This window comes from Rattus norvegicus, chromosome 14 (genome assembly GCF_021556685.1).
Source record: "Rattus norvegicus strain SHRSP/BbbUtx chromosome 14, alternate assembly SHRSP_T2T, whole genome shotgun sequence".
NCBI lineage: Eukaryota > Metazoa > Chordata > Mammalia > Rodentia > Muridae > Rattus > Rattus norvegicus.
Window position 1 is genome coordinate 45,796,908 of NC_141547.1, and position 16,498 is coordinate 45,813,405.

Genomic DNA, 16,498 nt, shown 5'->3' on the forward strand with positions numbered 1-16,498 from the left:
ACTTTGAAGTGGCTTCACAGACAGGGTTAAATTTTTCTGGCCAGTCTCCCACCTTGGAAGGCCAAGCTACCACTAATGACACAATAATGAGAATTGGTATAGAATCCTTCAAAATACAAATTTTTATAAAATATAATTGCATCATGTCCTCATGTCTTTCCTTCTTCTAAAGCAGTGGATCTCAACCTGTGGGTTGCAACTCCTGTGAAGCTGACTGACCTTTTCCCAGGGGTGACTTAAGACCATTCTGTATATCAGATATTTACATTAAAATTCATACCAGTAGCAAAATTAAAGTTATGAATTAACAATGAAAATAATTTTATGGTTGGGGGTCAGCACAACATGAGGAACTGTATTAAAGGGTTGCAGGAAGGTTGAGAGCCACTGTTCTAAGCTCTCCCATATGCACCTGTTTGTTTTCAAATTCATGCTTTTTTTCATTCACAATTACACAATACACACTCAAGTCCACACACAGACTAATTTTATATTTTATTTATATTTTTATATTTTTCATAAATATATAAAAACAAATTGTAATCTCACATGAACTCCATGCTCCTTTGATTTAAATTTTTTCTGCTCTTCCTCTTCAGTGATCCTTGAGCCTTAGGTACTAGAGTTGTATTATAGGAACAAATTTTTTTTTGCAGATTGTTTGTACCCACAGCTCTATAATTGGACTTTAGAAACATGTACCAGGAGCAAAATCATGCTGCTGCAAACTGGAAACCCAGCTAACTACCCAGGGCTAGTAAAATCACAGTCCTCAGAGGAGAACTTACAACCATCATGGCACTAACCAGGACAATCTTTAAATAAATTTCAAATTTGTGTCCTTGGACCTACATATCAGTGTAGTCCTCATCCAACTTAGAAATCATCTCTCTGTAACAGAAGGAGACCACTACAGAAAACTACATCCAAACAAAGTGAAGAGTTGTGGAGTCTAGTCCTAGTGGAGAGTCTACTGAACACTCTGACCCCTAAGGCTCACTGAGCATTGTGAATCACTAGCCAGGAAGGCTGTAAGAGCCAGAGGGAGGATCAAGGAGTTTCCAGTGAGACTGTGTTTCCTAGGAATTTCAGATGGAACACCCTTAAAGTCTCATTAATATGACCAGTTAAACAGGAGCTGAACAAGTATAAAAACATAGACATGCCAAAGTGGATAGAGGAAAGCACACAAGCTCTCAACTCCACATAAGGAACTCTAGGAAACTAAGGAATACTGAAAGCAGGAGAAATTCCCAGGGAAGAACAACTGACTATTTATCAAATACCAATAATCTCACAAATAAAATAAATAATAACAAAACAATAAAACAATTGTAGTAAAAGCTTTAATGTTTTACTTAAGTGTTTATTCACTAATTTTTTTCTATAAGAATAAATTTTAAGAAATACATTGACACTATGAAAAAAAAGAGATAAGAAAACATCTAAATGTTAGTTGATCCTCATATATTCATCTGCACAATAAAGGCAAATGCAGCCACAAAAATAAAATGAGGTTAGAAAACAGTAAGATATACACTGTTAATTTAAAGTGTCCATGTATTCATACATAATCTGTTTAAAAGTTGTGTGGACTAGTGGTAATGGCAACTGCATGGGATTTCAATACATTATTTATTTCTTTTTTCCTTCATTCTATTCCATCTTCCTTTTACTTTCCCAATGCTACATAATTATATTTTAGCATTATATAAGACTTGCATAGTAAACATAACCAAATGTTTTGCTTATTTTTTGATTTTTAATATGATAACAGAATTTAAAAATCACAACTTAAGTCGATAAAGAAAAACATGTATGCTCATTGGTTTTCTAAAAACAGTAATTTGGAGAATTTAATGTATGATTAGAAGGTGTTTTGATCAAATCTACTCCTCTTAGATTCCTCTCACCACTATTTTATCCACTTTCATCTACTGTTAAACCCACTCAGTCTACCCCATGCTTCCAGTTTGTGCATGGGTGCAGGGCCATCCATGAAAACACAGAGAGCCTGGCAGGTATATCTGAAATGTGCAGCAGCCTTGTTAGGTCAGAAAGACTATGTTTTGCAGGATTATATCATTACTTTTGGTTTTAACAGTCTTTCAGCCACAGGTAAAGTATTTAAGAACACTGCCATAGTTCCTTTATTCTCTAACTAAAGGGACAGAAAGCCAATGTTAAGAAGTGAGGCTAGGGATAAGTTCAGGTCTCTGATTTTTCCCATCTGAACAACTATGTGCAGACAAAATAAAATCTAATATTTTAATAATAGTAAAATAACTGCCAGTCTGTATGTATAAAAAATGAAAATACACCTGTATTTGTCACCATGCACAAAGCTCAAATCCAGGTGTATCAAGGACCTCAATATAAAACCAGATATACTGTGGGGAGCGAGTGTGGCGGCAGTTCCAAGATGGTGCCCGGGACTGCAGCTAAGTCTCATGACTAGCACCTGACTTCCTCACACACCTGAAACTAGCCATGTCCATTGTGAGAGCTGTGCAGGCGCACCATGACGCATGATCAGTCCATGTGATGTGGACCTATGAACTGAGATTACGAAGTCTGGACTGATGAGGCAGAGTTGGAAGGAGGATATAAGGGAGTGTGCTCGGGGGCTGAGGGGGGTAGAAGAAAAGAAAAGAAAGATTCCTGCTTCCATGCTGTAAGGTTCCTGAATAAACTGCTTTGAGAAGAATGTTGTGTGGTAGCTCTTTTCTGCGGGTTGGAGACAGAAGAGACACGTGGTGGCCCATACGGGGAGCCCTCCTCCCTTGTTCAGAACTCATCGCAGTCAGGGTGGCTAGCCGGTAAGTTCCCAGGTAAGTGGGACGAGAAAAGTTCTCGGATTAAGACTATAAGGTTCCCAGTTTTGGAACAAGTCACACCAAGCACAATAGGGAACTCAACATCAGCTCAGACAGTTTGCCAAGCCCTCAAGGATTTGTTAAAAGTGAAAGGAATTGGGCTAAAGAAAGAAACAGTAGAGAACTTTTTGAAAGCAGTGGACCAGGTTGCTCCGTGGTTTCCGGTGACAGGACATCTTACAATGCCCAGTTGGGAGAAATTAGAGAATGATTTGAGGTTTGTTGAAGAGCAGGGGGTTTTACCAAAAGGAGTGCTGCCAGTGTGGAAATTAGTGAAGAATTGCATAGGGGATGAGGAAAGGTGTGGCGTGGAGCTCCAAAAGGGAAATGAGGCACTAAATCATGTTAGGGAGGAACGTTCTCAAAAATCAGAGACCGAAGGAAATTCTAGAGAGGGGGAAATGTTGGAAGACGATCTGGAAAGCATCGCCGACAGCTTAGAGAAAGTGAAACTAAAGGTAGAACCATTGGCTCTGGGGCCGCCTCATCCACCTCCGTATGCTCCGGGCAGGACAGAGGGACGTTGCTTACACCCGGAAACCTGGTGAGAACTGCGAGCCCAATGCTTCCCTGTATTTCAGGATGCGCAGGGCAATCGCACACATGAGCTGCTGGACTGGAAGATCGTTCAAAGGCTGGCTGAGGGAGTTTGTGCATATGGGGTTAGCGCCGCTTATGTAGTGGCACAGCTAGAATCCTTACACCTCTTTTGCATGACTCCTAGCGATTGGCAAAATCTGGCTCACGCCTGTCTGACATCAGACCAGTACTTGGACTGGAAGGCATATTATACTGAGTTTGCCGCTGAGCAGGCAGCGCTCAACACTCGTAATGGGCAGCCTGCTTGGGATCAAGATATGTTGTTAGGACAAGGGAGATTTATGGCAGGGAGCTCCCTTGCTCTGGATACATCCAAAGATATCCCCAGCCAAAACACTTGTTCATTATCCCACCTCAGTGGCTCAGTTAGCCTTGCTTGGCATTCAGCAATGTATACAGTACTTTGGCATCCCGCCAAAGGATTTGATAGTTCCCTATAATGTAAAGCAGCTGGAAGTGTTGTCAGCATCAATAGATGATTGGACTATTTTGAGGTGCAGTTTTCAGGGCAACTTTGATAATCACTTTCCCAAAGATCCAATCCTACAACTGCTTACAGCTCATCCTGTGATTTTTTCCTCATATTACTTCAAAAAATCCTTTATCAGATGCTCCGCTTATCTTTACAGATGGCTCCAAGACAGGACAGGGAGCATATTTGGTGGCAGGGTCCTCACCAATTACCATACAATTTCCCCCTGCATCACCCCAAGTTATTGAGTTACAAATTATGATTAAGGTGTTTGAATTATTTCCAGGTACTTTTAATTTGATTTCTGAGAGCCAATATGTTGTTAATATGTTACTCTGTTTGGAAGTGGTGGGTAAAGTTAATTTAAAATCTACCATTGGAAATTTAGTTGTTACCTTACGTGATTTAATTTTAAAGAGATCCTCACCCTTTTTTGTACAACACATTCATGCTCATACCAGATTGCCTGGACCCCTGGCTGAGGGGAATGATATTGTAGATAAAGCCTCTAGGGCATGCATGACCTTCTTCATTGCTTCACCTGTTACATTGGCAAGAGATTTTCATTCATATTTTCATGTTAACTCCAAGACCATGTCTTCCCGATTTAAAATTTCTCGTGCAGAGGTGAGAGATACTGTAAAAATGTGCCAAAAATGTGCCCCGTTATTGCCTCAGATTGGGGCTGGGGTCAATCCATGTGGGTTGCGCCCTCTACACCTATGGCAAATGGATGTTACACACTTTCCAGAATTTGGAAAGTTAAAATATCTTCATGTTTCCATTGATACAGCTTCTGGAGTTGTTTTTGCCTCTCTACAGAGAGGAGAGAAGGCACATCACGTGATTGCACATTGCTTTGAAGTTTTGGGTGCCTGGGGGCAGCCTAAAGAATTGAAAACTGATAATGGGCAGGCCTATACTTCTGCTTCTTTTGTGTCCTTTTGTAAAATGATGGGTGTTCGATTGAATCATGGATTGCCCTACAACCCTCAGGGGCAGCGCATTATTGAACGAACCCATCACACCCTAAAGGAATAGTTAATTAAACAAAAGGGGGGAATTACCTCTGCTGGCTCCACCCCTAGGAAAAGATTAGCCATTGCCCTTTTTACCTTGAATTTTTTGAATGAGGACAAACATGGGCGGGTTGCAGCCAAGCATCATGGCAACCCTGATGCTTCTTCAAAAGGCATGGCCATGTGGAAGGACGTCCTAACTGGTACATGGCAGGGCCCTGATCCAGTGTTGGTTTGGGTGAGTGGGTCTGTTTGTATGTTTCCCCAGGATCATCAGCAGCCACTGTGGGTCCTGGAGAGGCTGACCAGAGCAGTCCAAGATGAACGGAAAGAGGATACTATGGATGTTCCTAGTGTTGCCAATGGTTCCTGTGGTGATGGTTGAAGACCTACGCTGGGGGCTTTTATCCATGTTTCCCAAGCCCCTGCCGCTGACGCATTCGGTGCAAGTGTTCCCCCGATTTTTTTCCTCTAATGCTTTGCTAAAGCTACCCTTCCTACCCTGGGATGGGGATATAGCACCTATAAATGATTCGATGCGGCTTTAGTTAGAAGGATTGCTATGCTTTCAGATGATCTCTAAAATTTCTCAGAATAGTGATTGCATTCAATTGTATAATCAGTCAGCAGCATAGCTTGATATGCCAATTAATATTACTACCAGAGCTAATGCCACATGTATTCAAGGAGTATGGCCTGCCATGATTTCCAAAGGCAATGCTAGCATACCTTCTCAACCTAGATGGGCTCCCTTTTGCAAGGGTACCCGAAATTCCGTTCCACCTTGGACTGGGTGTCAGGCGAGAAAGGTGGCTTGGGCTGTACAGAATTATTTTACCTTTTCTCCTTGTATTAGCACAGGCCATAATAGCTCATTTTCAGGATATAATTGGACTTATCAAAATCCAGCTCAGGCAGTAGCTAGTAATCCTTTTGATGTGTGGTTGTTGTGTGGGGTGAATGGCAGTTGCACAGATCTTTCTGCTCTGAGTATGCTTATGGTATGGGGTTGGGGTAATGCAAGCTTTCATTGGAATGGGTCTATAGGGTTTGAGACCTCTGTATCTCAATGTGCTGGAAGGCAAAATGTTACATTTAAGCCTACACCTGTCTGTATGTGGCCTCCTTTTGTGTTTATTATTTATAACGGTAGTTATGATGATAAGATTTTAAATTGTAGTAATGGTAATTGTTATTATAGCATGTGTTGGAATGCATCTGCATATTCTTTGGCTGTTGTGACTAGGATGCCTCGCTTTGTACCATGGCCTGTTCAGGCTCCATCTTCTAAGACTTTGTTTAGGCCAAAAAGGGATTTTGGCATTACTGCAGCCATTGTTACTGCTATAACAGTTTCTGCCGCCGCAACCATTGCTGCACCCTTATCCCTTACCCCCGTAGTACAGACTGCGGCAGCTGTAAATAATTTATCCGCAGGTGTTGCAGAAGCTTTGGATGTTCAGGGTAATATTAGTAGTCAGTTAAAAGCGGGAATTTTGCTGCTGTATCAAAGGGTCAATTTGTTCCAGGAACAAGCAGATATTATGATGGAGTTAACGCAATTGGGTTGTGAGTGGAAATATTCAGGACTGTGTGTCACCTCCATACCATTTATGAATGTCAGTCGTGCTGATATTCCCGTAATATATCTCAGTATCTTATGGGAAATTGGTCTCAACATTTTGATGGACTAGTTCAGGAATTGAGACAATCCATCGTCCATATCAACTCCACCTGAGTGGACGTGTCCTTAGCTGGAGGACTGGCCGATTGGATTGCCGCCACTGCCTCACGGCTGAAAGAATGGGCTGGACTTGCTGGACTTGCCCTATGCCTGATTCTTTTTAGCGTCCTGGACTTTTGGTGCATGTGCCGTATACAGTTTCATCAGCGCAGAACTCAAGCCTTAATGATACATGCTTTTGCAGTGGTGGAGACGGGACAGTCTCCTCAAGTGTGGCTTGGCATGCTAGAGAAGTAGTCAATGACGGGTAAGACTCCCTGGGCGTGTCACCAACCTAAGACAGGGATCAAACCTAAGCTGTTTGTCTCCCGATGACAGGTAAGGGGAATTGCTATAGGGGGCAACCTAAGACAGGCATTCTCTCTGCCAAAAACATAAAGAAGGGGGAGATGTGGGAAGTGGCTGTGGCAACAGTCCCAAGATGACACCCAGGACTGTAGCTAAGTCTCATGAATGGCACCTGACTTCCTCTCACACCTGAAACTAGCCACATCCATTGTGAGAGCTGTACAGGCGCACCATGATGCAAGATCAGGCCATGTGACGTGGACCTATGAACTGAGATTACACAGACTGGAGTGACGAGGCAGAGTTGGAGGGAGGATATAAGGGAGTGTGCTCAGGGGCTGAGAAGGTGGGTAGAAGAAAAGAAAAGAAAGATTCCTGCTTGCATGCTGTATGCTTCCTGAATAAACTGCTTTGAGAAGAACGTTGTGTCGTCGCTCATTTCTGCGGGTCAGAGACAGAGCGACAATGTACTGTTTCTAATAGGAGAGAAAGTGGGAAAGAGCCTTGAACTTATTGGCACAGGGGGAAATTTCCTAAACAGAACTTCAATGGCTAACTCTCTAAGATCAAGAATTTATAAATGGGACCTCATGAAACTGGAAAGCTTCTGTAAGTCAAAGGACATAGTCAATAAGACAAATTGGCAAACTACAGATTGGGTCTTCACTAATCCCACATCCAATAGAGGGCTAATATCCAAAATATATAAAGAACTCAAGAAGCTGACCACCAAAACCCCAAACAGCACAATAAAAAAAAAGTGGGCATAGAACTAAACTGAGAATTCACAACAGGAACCTCTAATGACTAAGAAGAACATAAAGAAATGTTCAAAGTCCTTAGTGATCAAAGAAATGCAAATCAAAACGACCCTGAGATTCTACCTTATGCCAATCAGAATGACTTAAATCAAAACTTCAGATGGCAACACATGTTGGCAAGATTGTGGAGACTGAGGAACTCGATTGCTGGTGTGATAGCAAACTGGTACAACCACTCTGGAAATCATTTTGGGGGTTCCTCAGAAAATAGGAAATAGATCTACTTAAAGACCCAGCAATACTACTCTTGGGAATATACCCAAAAAATGCCCCACTATGCCACAGGGGCACATGTTTCACTATGTTCATAGTGACCTTATTTGTGACAGCCAGAAGCTGGAAACAACCCACAAGTCCCACAACAGAAGAATGGATGAAGGAAATGTGGTTCATTTACACAATGGTATACTACTCAGCTATTTTAAGAATGAGGACATCCTGAGTTTGCAGGCAAATGGATGGAACTAGAAAATGTCATCCTGAGTGAGGAACTCAGACCCAAAAGGACATGTATGGTATGTTCTCACTAACAAGTGGATATTAGCTAAAGAAAAAAGAAAAGAAAAAAAAGGAAATGTACAGAATACCCAAGATACAATCCACAGAACTCAAAAAGGGTAATATACTGATGGGCTCAAGTGAGGACGTGTCAGTCCCATTTAGGGGCGAGAAGGAAGCAACCACAAGGGGGGAGTGGGAGAGACCTGGGAGCAAAGGGAGATTGGGGCAGGGGGAAAGGGGAATATGAACTGGTATTGGGTGGGGGGAAAGGACTGAATCCCTGAGCGCCAGTCGAATAAAAAATGGAAACAGGTGACCTTGGGAGAAAGGAGGTGGGAGAGCCCTCCAGAATGTACTGGTGACCTGGGCAATGAAAGACTCTCAGGACTTAAAAGTGTGTGTGGGTGGGGTGGGGGATCTGGATGAAATGCCATACAGTAGGAAGGGAGAACTTTTTGAGATCACCTTCAGCAGAAAGACAGGGCACCAAGTGAGGAATGGGGTTGATATCCCACAGTCAAAACTCTGACCCATAATTCTTCCTATCTGAAAGAACTGCAGGGATGGAAATGAAGAAGGGTCTGAGGAAAAGAAGGTCCAGCGACAGGCCCAAAGTGTGATCCAGTTGAAGGGGAGGCTCTAAGACCTGACACCATTACTGAGGCTATGGAACATTCACAAGAAGGAACTTATGACTGCCTTCCAAAAGACCCAACAAGAAGCTGAAAGAGTCATATACAGATATGAGCACCCAGCCAATGACCGGAAGCTGTTGACCCCTCTTGTTGAATTAAGGAAAAACAGGAAGAAACTGAGGAGGAGGGCCACCCTGTAGGAGGTTGTATTGAGGTCTCAATTATTTTGGATCTCTGAGATCTCTCAGACCCTGGATAACCAACCAGGCAGCATACACCAGCTTATATGAGGCCCCCAACACATATACAGCAGAGGACTCCTGGGTCTGGGTGCAGTCAGAGAAGATGTACCTAACCCTCAAGAAACAGGTGGCTCAGGAAATTTAGATGTCTGGTTGCATGGGTGGGGTGGGTATATCCTAGTAGAGACACGGGGGTAGGGAGGATGTATGGGATGCAGAACAGTCAGTGGGTGGACTGGGAAAGGAATAAAATTTGGAGTGTAAGATTAAATAAATAAATTATTTAAAAAATAGTAAAATTGTTTGTAGGTTCTTTTGTTACAGCAGCCAATCTTACTATACAATTTGGATTTGTACTACTCAGGTCATTCATATTCAGTAATACATATTTGACTTCTGCCCTACCTTTTATCTGGCCTAGGACTAAAAATCTGTTTTACCAGACATGGCTGATTTTGCCATTTTCTACAGACATATTCAGATTTACCTTGAATAACCTCAACGATGTCATTGCATGCATTTTTTAAAAAAAATTCAGTCTCTCTCTCTCTCTCTCTCTCTCTCTCTCTGTGTGTGTGTGTGTGTGTGCGTGTGTGTGTGTGTGTGTGTGTGTGTTTGCAAAATATGCCTCCCTTGGTCTGCTAATCATGTATATGACCATGAAAAGAGAGTTCTTTATGACCTAATTTTAGGTGATTGTAATTTGTGTTTTTCATATTTGCTACAGTTTATATCTTAGTTCTTTCCAAACTGTCTATATAACAAAGGTTAGGTCACAAGCTGGTTGTATTTTGGAGAAAGGGTGGCTTAGGAGAAGGGGCTACTCTAAGGAAAGTATGGGAATGAGGTTGAGGAAAATTTAGGATGCTGCCTCCCTTTCCTATTTAATTCTTGCCTGTCACCAAGTAAGAAATATCATCTCTATACATGTTCATGACATTCTACTTCACTACAGACCCATAAGCAACAGGGCTAAGGATTTGTGGACTTGAAACTCCTAAAATCATGAGACCAAGCAGACATTTTCTTCTTAAACTAGTATTCAGTAGGGGAATGTCAGGGAGCTTTAGAATATGAGAGATGTCCTTATACCTCAGGCACTCAGCCACATGTTTTAGGACAGTCCATCTAGATGCTGGATGGAGATATGAAGTGCTTCTGTCTAAGAAGGAATTTCTAAAGTGAGGCTGATATTCAGATATAAATGTCTATGTGCCAATGAAATCGTGTCCTCCATTTGTGTTCCAAGTTAAACTACTCTACATATCATTCTCCCTTGGTCCTGAAGCCCCTAGGTCTATTACTGCAAGTTTGTTTTCCTATTTGGCTATACAGATATGGGTAAGTAAACAATGAAGATTCTCTTGACCTTGAAGCTCTGTAACAATGAAGAAAACTTGAAAAACAAAAATGCTGGGTGCACTGGTTTTGTTTGTTTTGTTTTACTGTTTGGCTAAAGAACATGAGTTTTTCTTGCAGTTACAGAAGTCCCAAGATGAAATAGATTCCCACTTAGCTAAAATTAAGGTACTGACAGAGCTGCATTTCTTTCTGTAGACTGTATGGTAGAACCCACTTCTTTTTCTCTTCCATCTTCTTGAGGCCATGAACTTCCTTCACTCTTGGGATTTCCCCTCTACATTCACAAAGCCAGTAGTGGGCCATTACTCAGCTGCTGTTCTTGTATTGTTGCAGATCATCCAAACCTCTCTATCTTCCTGATCTACATTTACAGAATTTTTTCACATTAAATCCACCTAGATAGTAATAGGAAATTTTCCTGTTTTGAATCAGCTCACTTGGATTTTTGCTTCCATTTTTGAATGAAATTTGAAACACTCATTCAGGATTTAGGTTGTGGACAGCTTTGGGTTGTGGGTATTATTATACCAATTATATCATCCACCGACTCACAGGTCACCCATAGCTCTCTGCATGCTAGGGATTGGTGTATTACTCTGGGTACTATCACTGAGCTACAAGAATCTCCATAAATGCTGCCATTTTTCTGGTTTATCCCTTCATTGTTCACTTGATCAACATTTCAGTTTCCATCTGTTTTTCATAGACTATGTTTAGTCCTCCTAAAATTCTGTTGCCTCAGAAACACCTACAGGATTGGAAACACATCAACAAACTTAGAGAATGCTGTACTTTACTTGGTAATTTGAAAATATATTTGCTTCAAAAAATAGTCTGGAAAAAAAACCAGTATTTAAACAGATACTTTGGAGAAGTGATTTGAGAGGTGATTTTTTTTTAAATGTATACTAATCAATGTTCCTTCTCCTACTCTGTCACTGAAGAGCAAATATGAAAGAAATACTTTGCAAGCTATAAATTTTGTCAGCTTTAAGGGAGCAGAGTTAAAATGTTTGAATGGAAAATGTAAAAAATGTGATTATCAAATAAATGAAGTAATTTTATGTTAAAACAAATCAGGTATATAGTAAAGATAAGCCTTTGCACTAACATGAAAATGTCACCCCCTATCTGCTAACTAACAATGATTGAGAGTTTTGGCAGTTATATAATTTGGTGCTGCCCATTCAAGCACAGCTATGTTCCTTAATCTTCTCTAATAATTAGTATTTTGGATTTTATAAATAAATTATTCATATGTTAACAGATTTATTAGTCACATTCATCACCCATAAAGATAATGCTTATTAACTGGGAATAGCTTTTAACGTGTGAATTTATTTCTTATTTTTTTATTCTTTACTTTCTATTTATTTGTTGTGTTAGAAATTTTTTTTAATCTTTATTAACTTGGTTATTTCTTACATACATTTCGATTGTCATACCCTTTCCCAGTTTCTGGGACAACATCCCCCTTAGCGCTCCCCCCCTCCCCTATGGGTGTTCCACTCCCATCCTCCCCCCACTGCCACTCTCCCCCCAACAATCATGTTTGTTGGGGGTTCAGTCTTGCCAGGACCAAGGGTCTCCCCTTCCACCTGTGCCCTTACTACGCTATTCATTGCTATCTGTGAGGCTGGAGTCCAGGGTCAGTCCATGTATATAGTCTTTGGGTAGTGGCTTAGTCCCTTGAAGCCCTGGTTGGTTGGCATTGTTGTTCACATGGGGTCTCAAACCCCTTCAAGCTCCTTAAATCCTTTCTCTGAATCCTCCTTGGGGGTCCCATTCTCAGTTCAGTGGTTTAATGATAGCATTCACCTATATATTTGCTGTATTCTGGCTGTGTCTCTCAGGACAGATTAACACCCGGTTCCTATCGGCCTGCACTTTGCTTCCTCCATCTTATCTAGTTTGGTGGCTGTATATGTATGGGTCACGTGTGAAGCATTCACATTTTGGCCATCCTTCTTGAGTTTCATGTGTTCTGTGCATCTAGGGTAATTCGAGCATTTGAGATAATAACAACTTATCAATAAATGCATAACATGTGTGTTTTTCTGTGATTGGGTTACCTCAATCAGGATGATATTTTCCAGTTCCATACATTTGCCTATGAATTTCATAAAGTCATTGTTTTTGATAGCTGAGTAATATTCCATTGTGTAGATGTACCACATTTTCTGTATCCATTCCCATGTTGAAGGGAATCTGGATTCCTTCCAGCTTCAGGCTATTTTAAATTTGGCTGCTATGAACAAAGTGGAGCATGTGTCTTTGTTATATGTTGAGGCAACTTTTGGGTATATGCCCAAGAGAGGTATAGCTGGGCCCTCAGGTAGTTCAATGTCCAACTTTCTGAGGAACCTCCAGACTGATTTCCAAAATGGTTTTACCAGTCTGCAATCCCACCAACAATGGAGGAGTGTTCCTCTTTCTCCACATCCTCACCAGGATTTGTTGTCACCTGAGTTTTGGATCTTAGCCATTCTCACTGGTGTGAGGTGAAATCTCAGGGTTGTTTTGATTTGCATTTCCCTTATGACTAAAGATGTTGAACATTTCTTTAGGTGTTTCTCAGCCATTCGGCATTCCTCAGATGTGAATTCTTTGTTTAGCTCTGAACCCCATTTTTTAATAGGGTTATTTGTCTCCCTGCGGTCTAACTTCTTGAGTTCTTTGTATATTTTGGATATAAGGGCTCTATCTGTTGTAGGATTGGTAAAGATCTTTTCCCAATGTGTTGGTTGCCGTTTTGTCCTAACCACAGTGTCCTTTGCCTTACAGAAGCTTTGCAGTTTTATGAGATCCCATGTGTCGAGTCTTGATCTTAGAGCATAAGCCATTGGTATTTTGTTCACGAAATTTTTTCCAGTGCCCATGTGCTCGAGATGCTGCCCCAGTCTTTCTTATATTAGTTTGAGTGTATCTGGTTTGATGTGGAGGTCCTTGATCCACTTGGACTTAAGCTTTGTACAGGGTGATAAGCATGAATCGATTTGCATTCTTCTACATGTTGACCTCCAGTTGAACCAGCACCATTTGCTGAAAATGCTATCTTTTTTCCATTTGATAGTTTTGGCTCCTTTGTCAAAAATCAAGTGCCCATAGGTGTGTGGGTTCATTTCTGGGTCTTCAATTGTATTCCACTGGTCTATCCTTCTGTCTCTGTACCATACAGTTTTCATCACTATTGCTCTGTAATACTGCTTGAGTTCAGGGATAGCGATTCCCCCAGAAATCCTTTTATTGCTGAGAATAGTTTTAGCTATCCTGGGTTTTTCTTATTCCAGATAAATTTGCAGATTGTTCTGTCTAACTCTTTGAAGAATTAGATTGGTATTTTTATGGGGACTGCATTGAATCTGTGGATCACTTTTGGTAAAATGGCCGTTTTTACCATATTAATCCTGCCAATCCATGAACATGGGAGATCTTTCCATCTTCTGAGATCTTCAATTTCTTTCTTCAGAGGCTTGAAGTTCTCATCTTACAGATCTTTCACTTGCTTGGTTAAAGTCACACCAAGATATTTTACATTATTTGGGTCTATTATGAGGGTGTCATTTCACTATTTCTTTCTCGGCTTCTCTTTTGTGTAGAGGAAGGCCACTGATTTATTTGAGTTAATTTTATACCCAGCCACTTTGCTGAAGGTTTTTATCAGATTTAGTAGTTCTCCGGTGGAAATTTTGGGATCACTTAAATATACTATCATATGTGCAAATGATGATATTTTGACTTGTTCTATTCCAATCTGTATCCCTTTGATCTCCTTTTGTAGTCTGATTGCTCTGGCTAGAAATTCAAGAACTATATTGAATAAGTAGGGAGAGACTGGGCAGCCTTTTCTAGTCACTGATTTTAGTAGAATATTTCAAGTTTCTCTCCATTTAGTTTAATATTAGCTACTGGTTTGCTGTATATGGCTTTTGCTATGTTTAGGTATGGGCCTTGAATTCCTATTATTTCCAGGACTTTTATCATGAAGGGGAGTTGAATTTTGTCAAATGTTTTCTCAAATTCTACTGAAATGATCATGTGGTTTTTATCTTTCAGTTTGTTTATATAGTGGATTACTTTGATGGTTTTCCATATATTAAACCATCCCCGCATGACTGGGATGAAGCCTACTTGATCATGATGGACAGTTGTTTTGATGTGCTCTTGGATTCAGTTTGCAAGAATTTTACTGAGTTTTTTTGCATCAATATTCATAAGGGAAATTGGTCTGAAGTTCTCTTTCTTTGTTGGGTCTTGTGTGGTTTAGGTATAAGAGTAATTGTGGCTTCATAGAAGGAATTGGGTAGTGCTCCATCTGTTTCAATTTTGTGGGATAGTTTGGATAGTATTGGTGTGAGATCTTCTATGAAGGTCTGATAGAATTTTGCACTGAACCCATCTGGACCTGGGCTCTTTTTGGTTTGGAGACTTTTATTGATTGCTTCTATTTCTTTAGGAGATATGGAGTTGTTTAAATGTTTTATCTCATCCTGCTTTAACTTTGGTAACTGGTATCTGCCTAGGAAATTGTCTATTTCCTCCAGATTTTCACGTTTTGTTGAATACAGGCTTTTGAAGTAGGATCTGATGATTCTTTGAATTTCCATTGATTCTGAGGTTATGTCTCCCTTTTCATTTCTGATTTTGTTAATTTAGACGCACTCTCTGTGTCCTCTCGTTAATCTGGCTAAGTTTCTCAAAGAACCAACTTTTGGTTCTCTTGATTCTTTGTATAATCCTTTTTGTTTCTACTTGGTTGATTTCAGCTCTAAGTTTGATTATTTCCACCTTCTACTCCTCCTGGGTGTATTTGCTTCTTTTTGTTCTAGAGCTTTTAGGTGTGCTGTCAAGCTGCTGATATATGCTGTCTGCTGTTTCTTTCTGCAGGTACTCAGAGCTATGAGTTTTCCTCTTAGTCCAGCTTTCATTACGTCCCATAAATTTGGGTATGTTGTACCTTCATTTTCACTAAATTCAAAGAGGTCTTTAATTTCTTCCTTGACCAGGTTATCCTTGAGTAGAATATTGTTCAAATTCCATATATATTTGGGCATTCTTCCCTTACTGTTATTGAAGACCAGCTTTAATCCGTGGTGGTCTGATAGAATGCATGGTATTTTTTCTATCTTTCTGTATCTTTTGTGGCCTGTTTTGTGACCAATTACATGGTCAATTTTGGAGAAAGTACCATGATGTGGTGAGAAGAAGTTATATCCTTTTGTTTTAGGATAGAATGTTCTATAAATATCTGTTAAGTCCATTTGGTTCATGACTTCACTTATTCTGTCTATTTCTCTGTTTAATTTCTGTTTCCATGATCTGTCCATTGATGAGAGTGGAGTGTTGAAATCTCCTACTATTTTTGTGTGAGATGCAATGTGTCTTTTGAGCTTTAATAAGGTTTCTTTCATGTATGCAGCTGCCCTTTTATTTGGAGCATAGGTATTTAGGATTGAGAGTTCATCTTGGTGGATATTTCCATTGATGGATATGAAGTATCCTTTCTCATGTTTTTGATGACTTTTGTTTGAAAATCGATTTTATTCGATATTAGAATGGCTATTCCAACTTCTTTCTTCAGACTATTTGCTTGGAAAGTTGTTTTCCAGCCTTTCACTCTGAGGTAGTTTCTGTCTTTGTCTCTCAGGTGTGTTTCCTGTAGGCGCAGAATGCAGGGTCTTCATTGAGTTTCCAGTTTTTTAATCTGTGACTTTTTATTGGGGGAATTGAGTCCATTGGTGTTGAGAGATATTAAGGAATAGTGATTGTTGCTTCCTGTTATATTCGTATTTTGATGTGAGATCATTTGTGTGCTTTTCTTCTCTTTTTTTGTTGCCACGATGATTAGTTTCTTGCTTTTTCTAGGGTGTAGCTTGCCTCCTTATGTTGGGCTTTCCCATTTATTATCCTTTGTAGGGCTGGATTTGTAGAAACATAT

The 16,498-nt window shown here is 40.4% G+C and overlaps 1 long non-coding RNA gene across 1 annotated transcript; it reads left to right on the forward strand.

The window, feature by feature from the left end:
* The first annotated feature begins 3,186 nt into the window (after positions 1 to 3,186).
* Positions 3,187 to 7,420, forward strand: LOC148001347 (uncharacterized). Its single transcript, XR_015637708.1, has 2 exons — positions 3,187 to 3,420; positions 5,236 to 7,420. It is a non-coding gene; the product is annotated as an uncharacterized LOC148001347 (long non-coding RNA).
* The last annotated feature ends 9,078 nt before the right edge of the window (positions 7,421 to 16,498 follow it).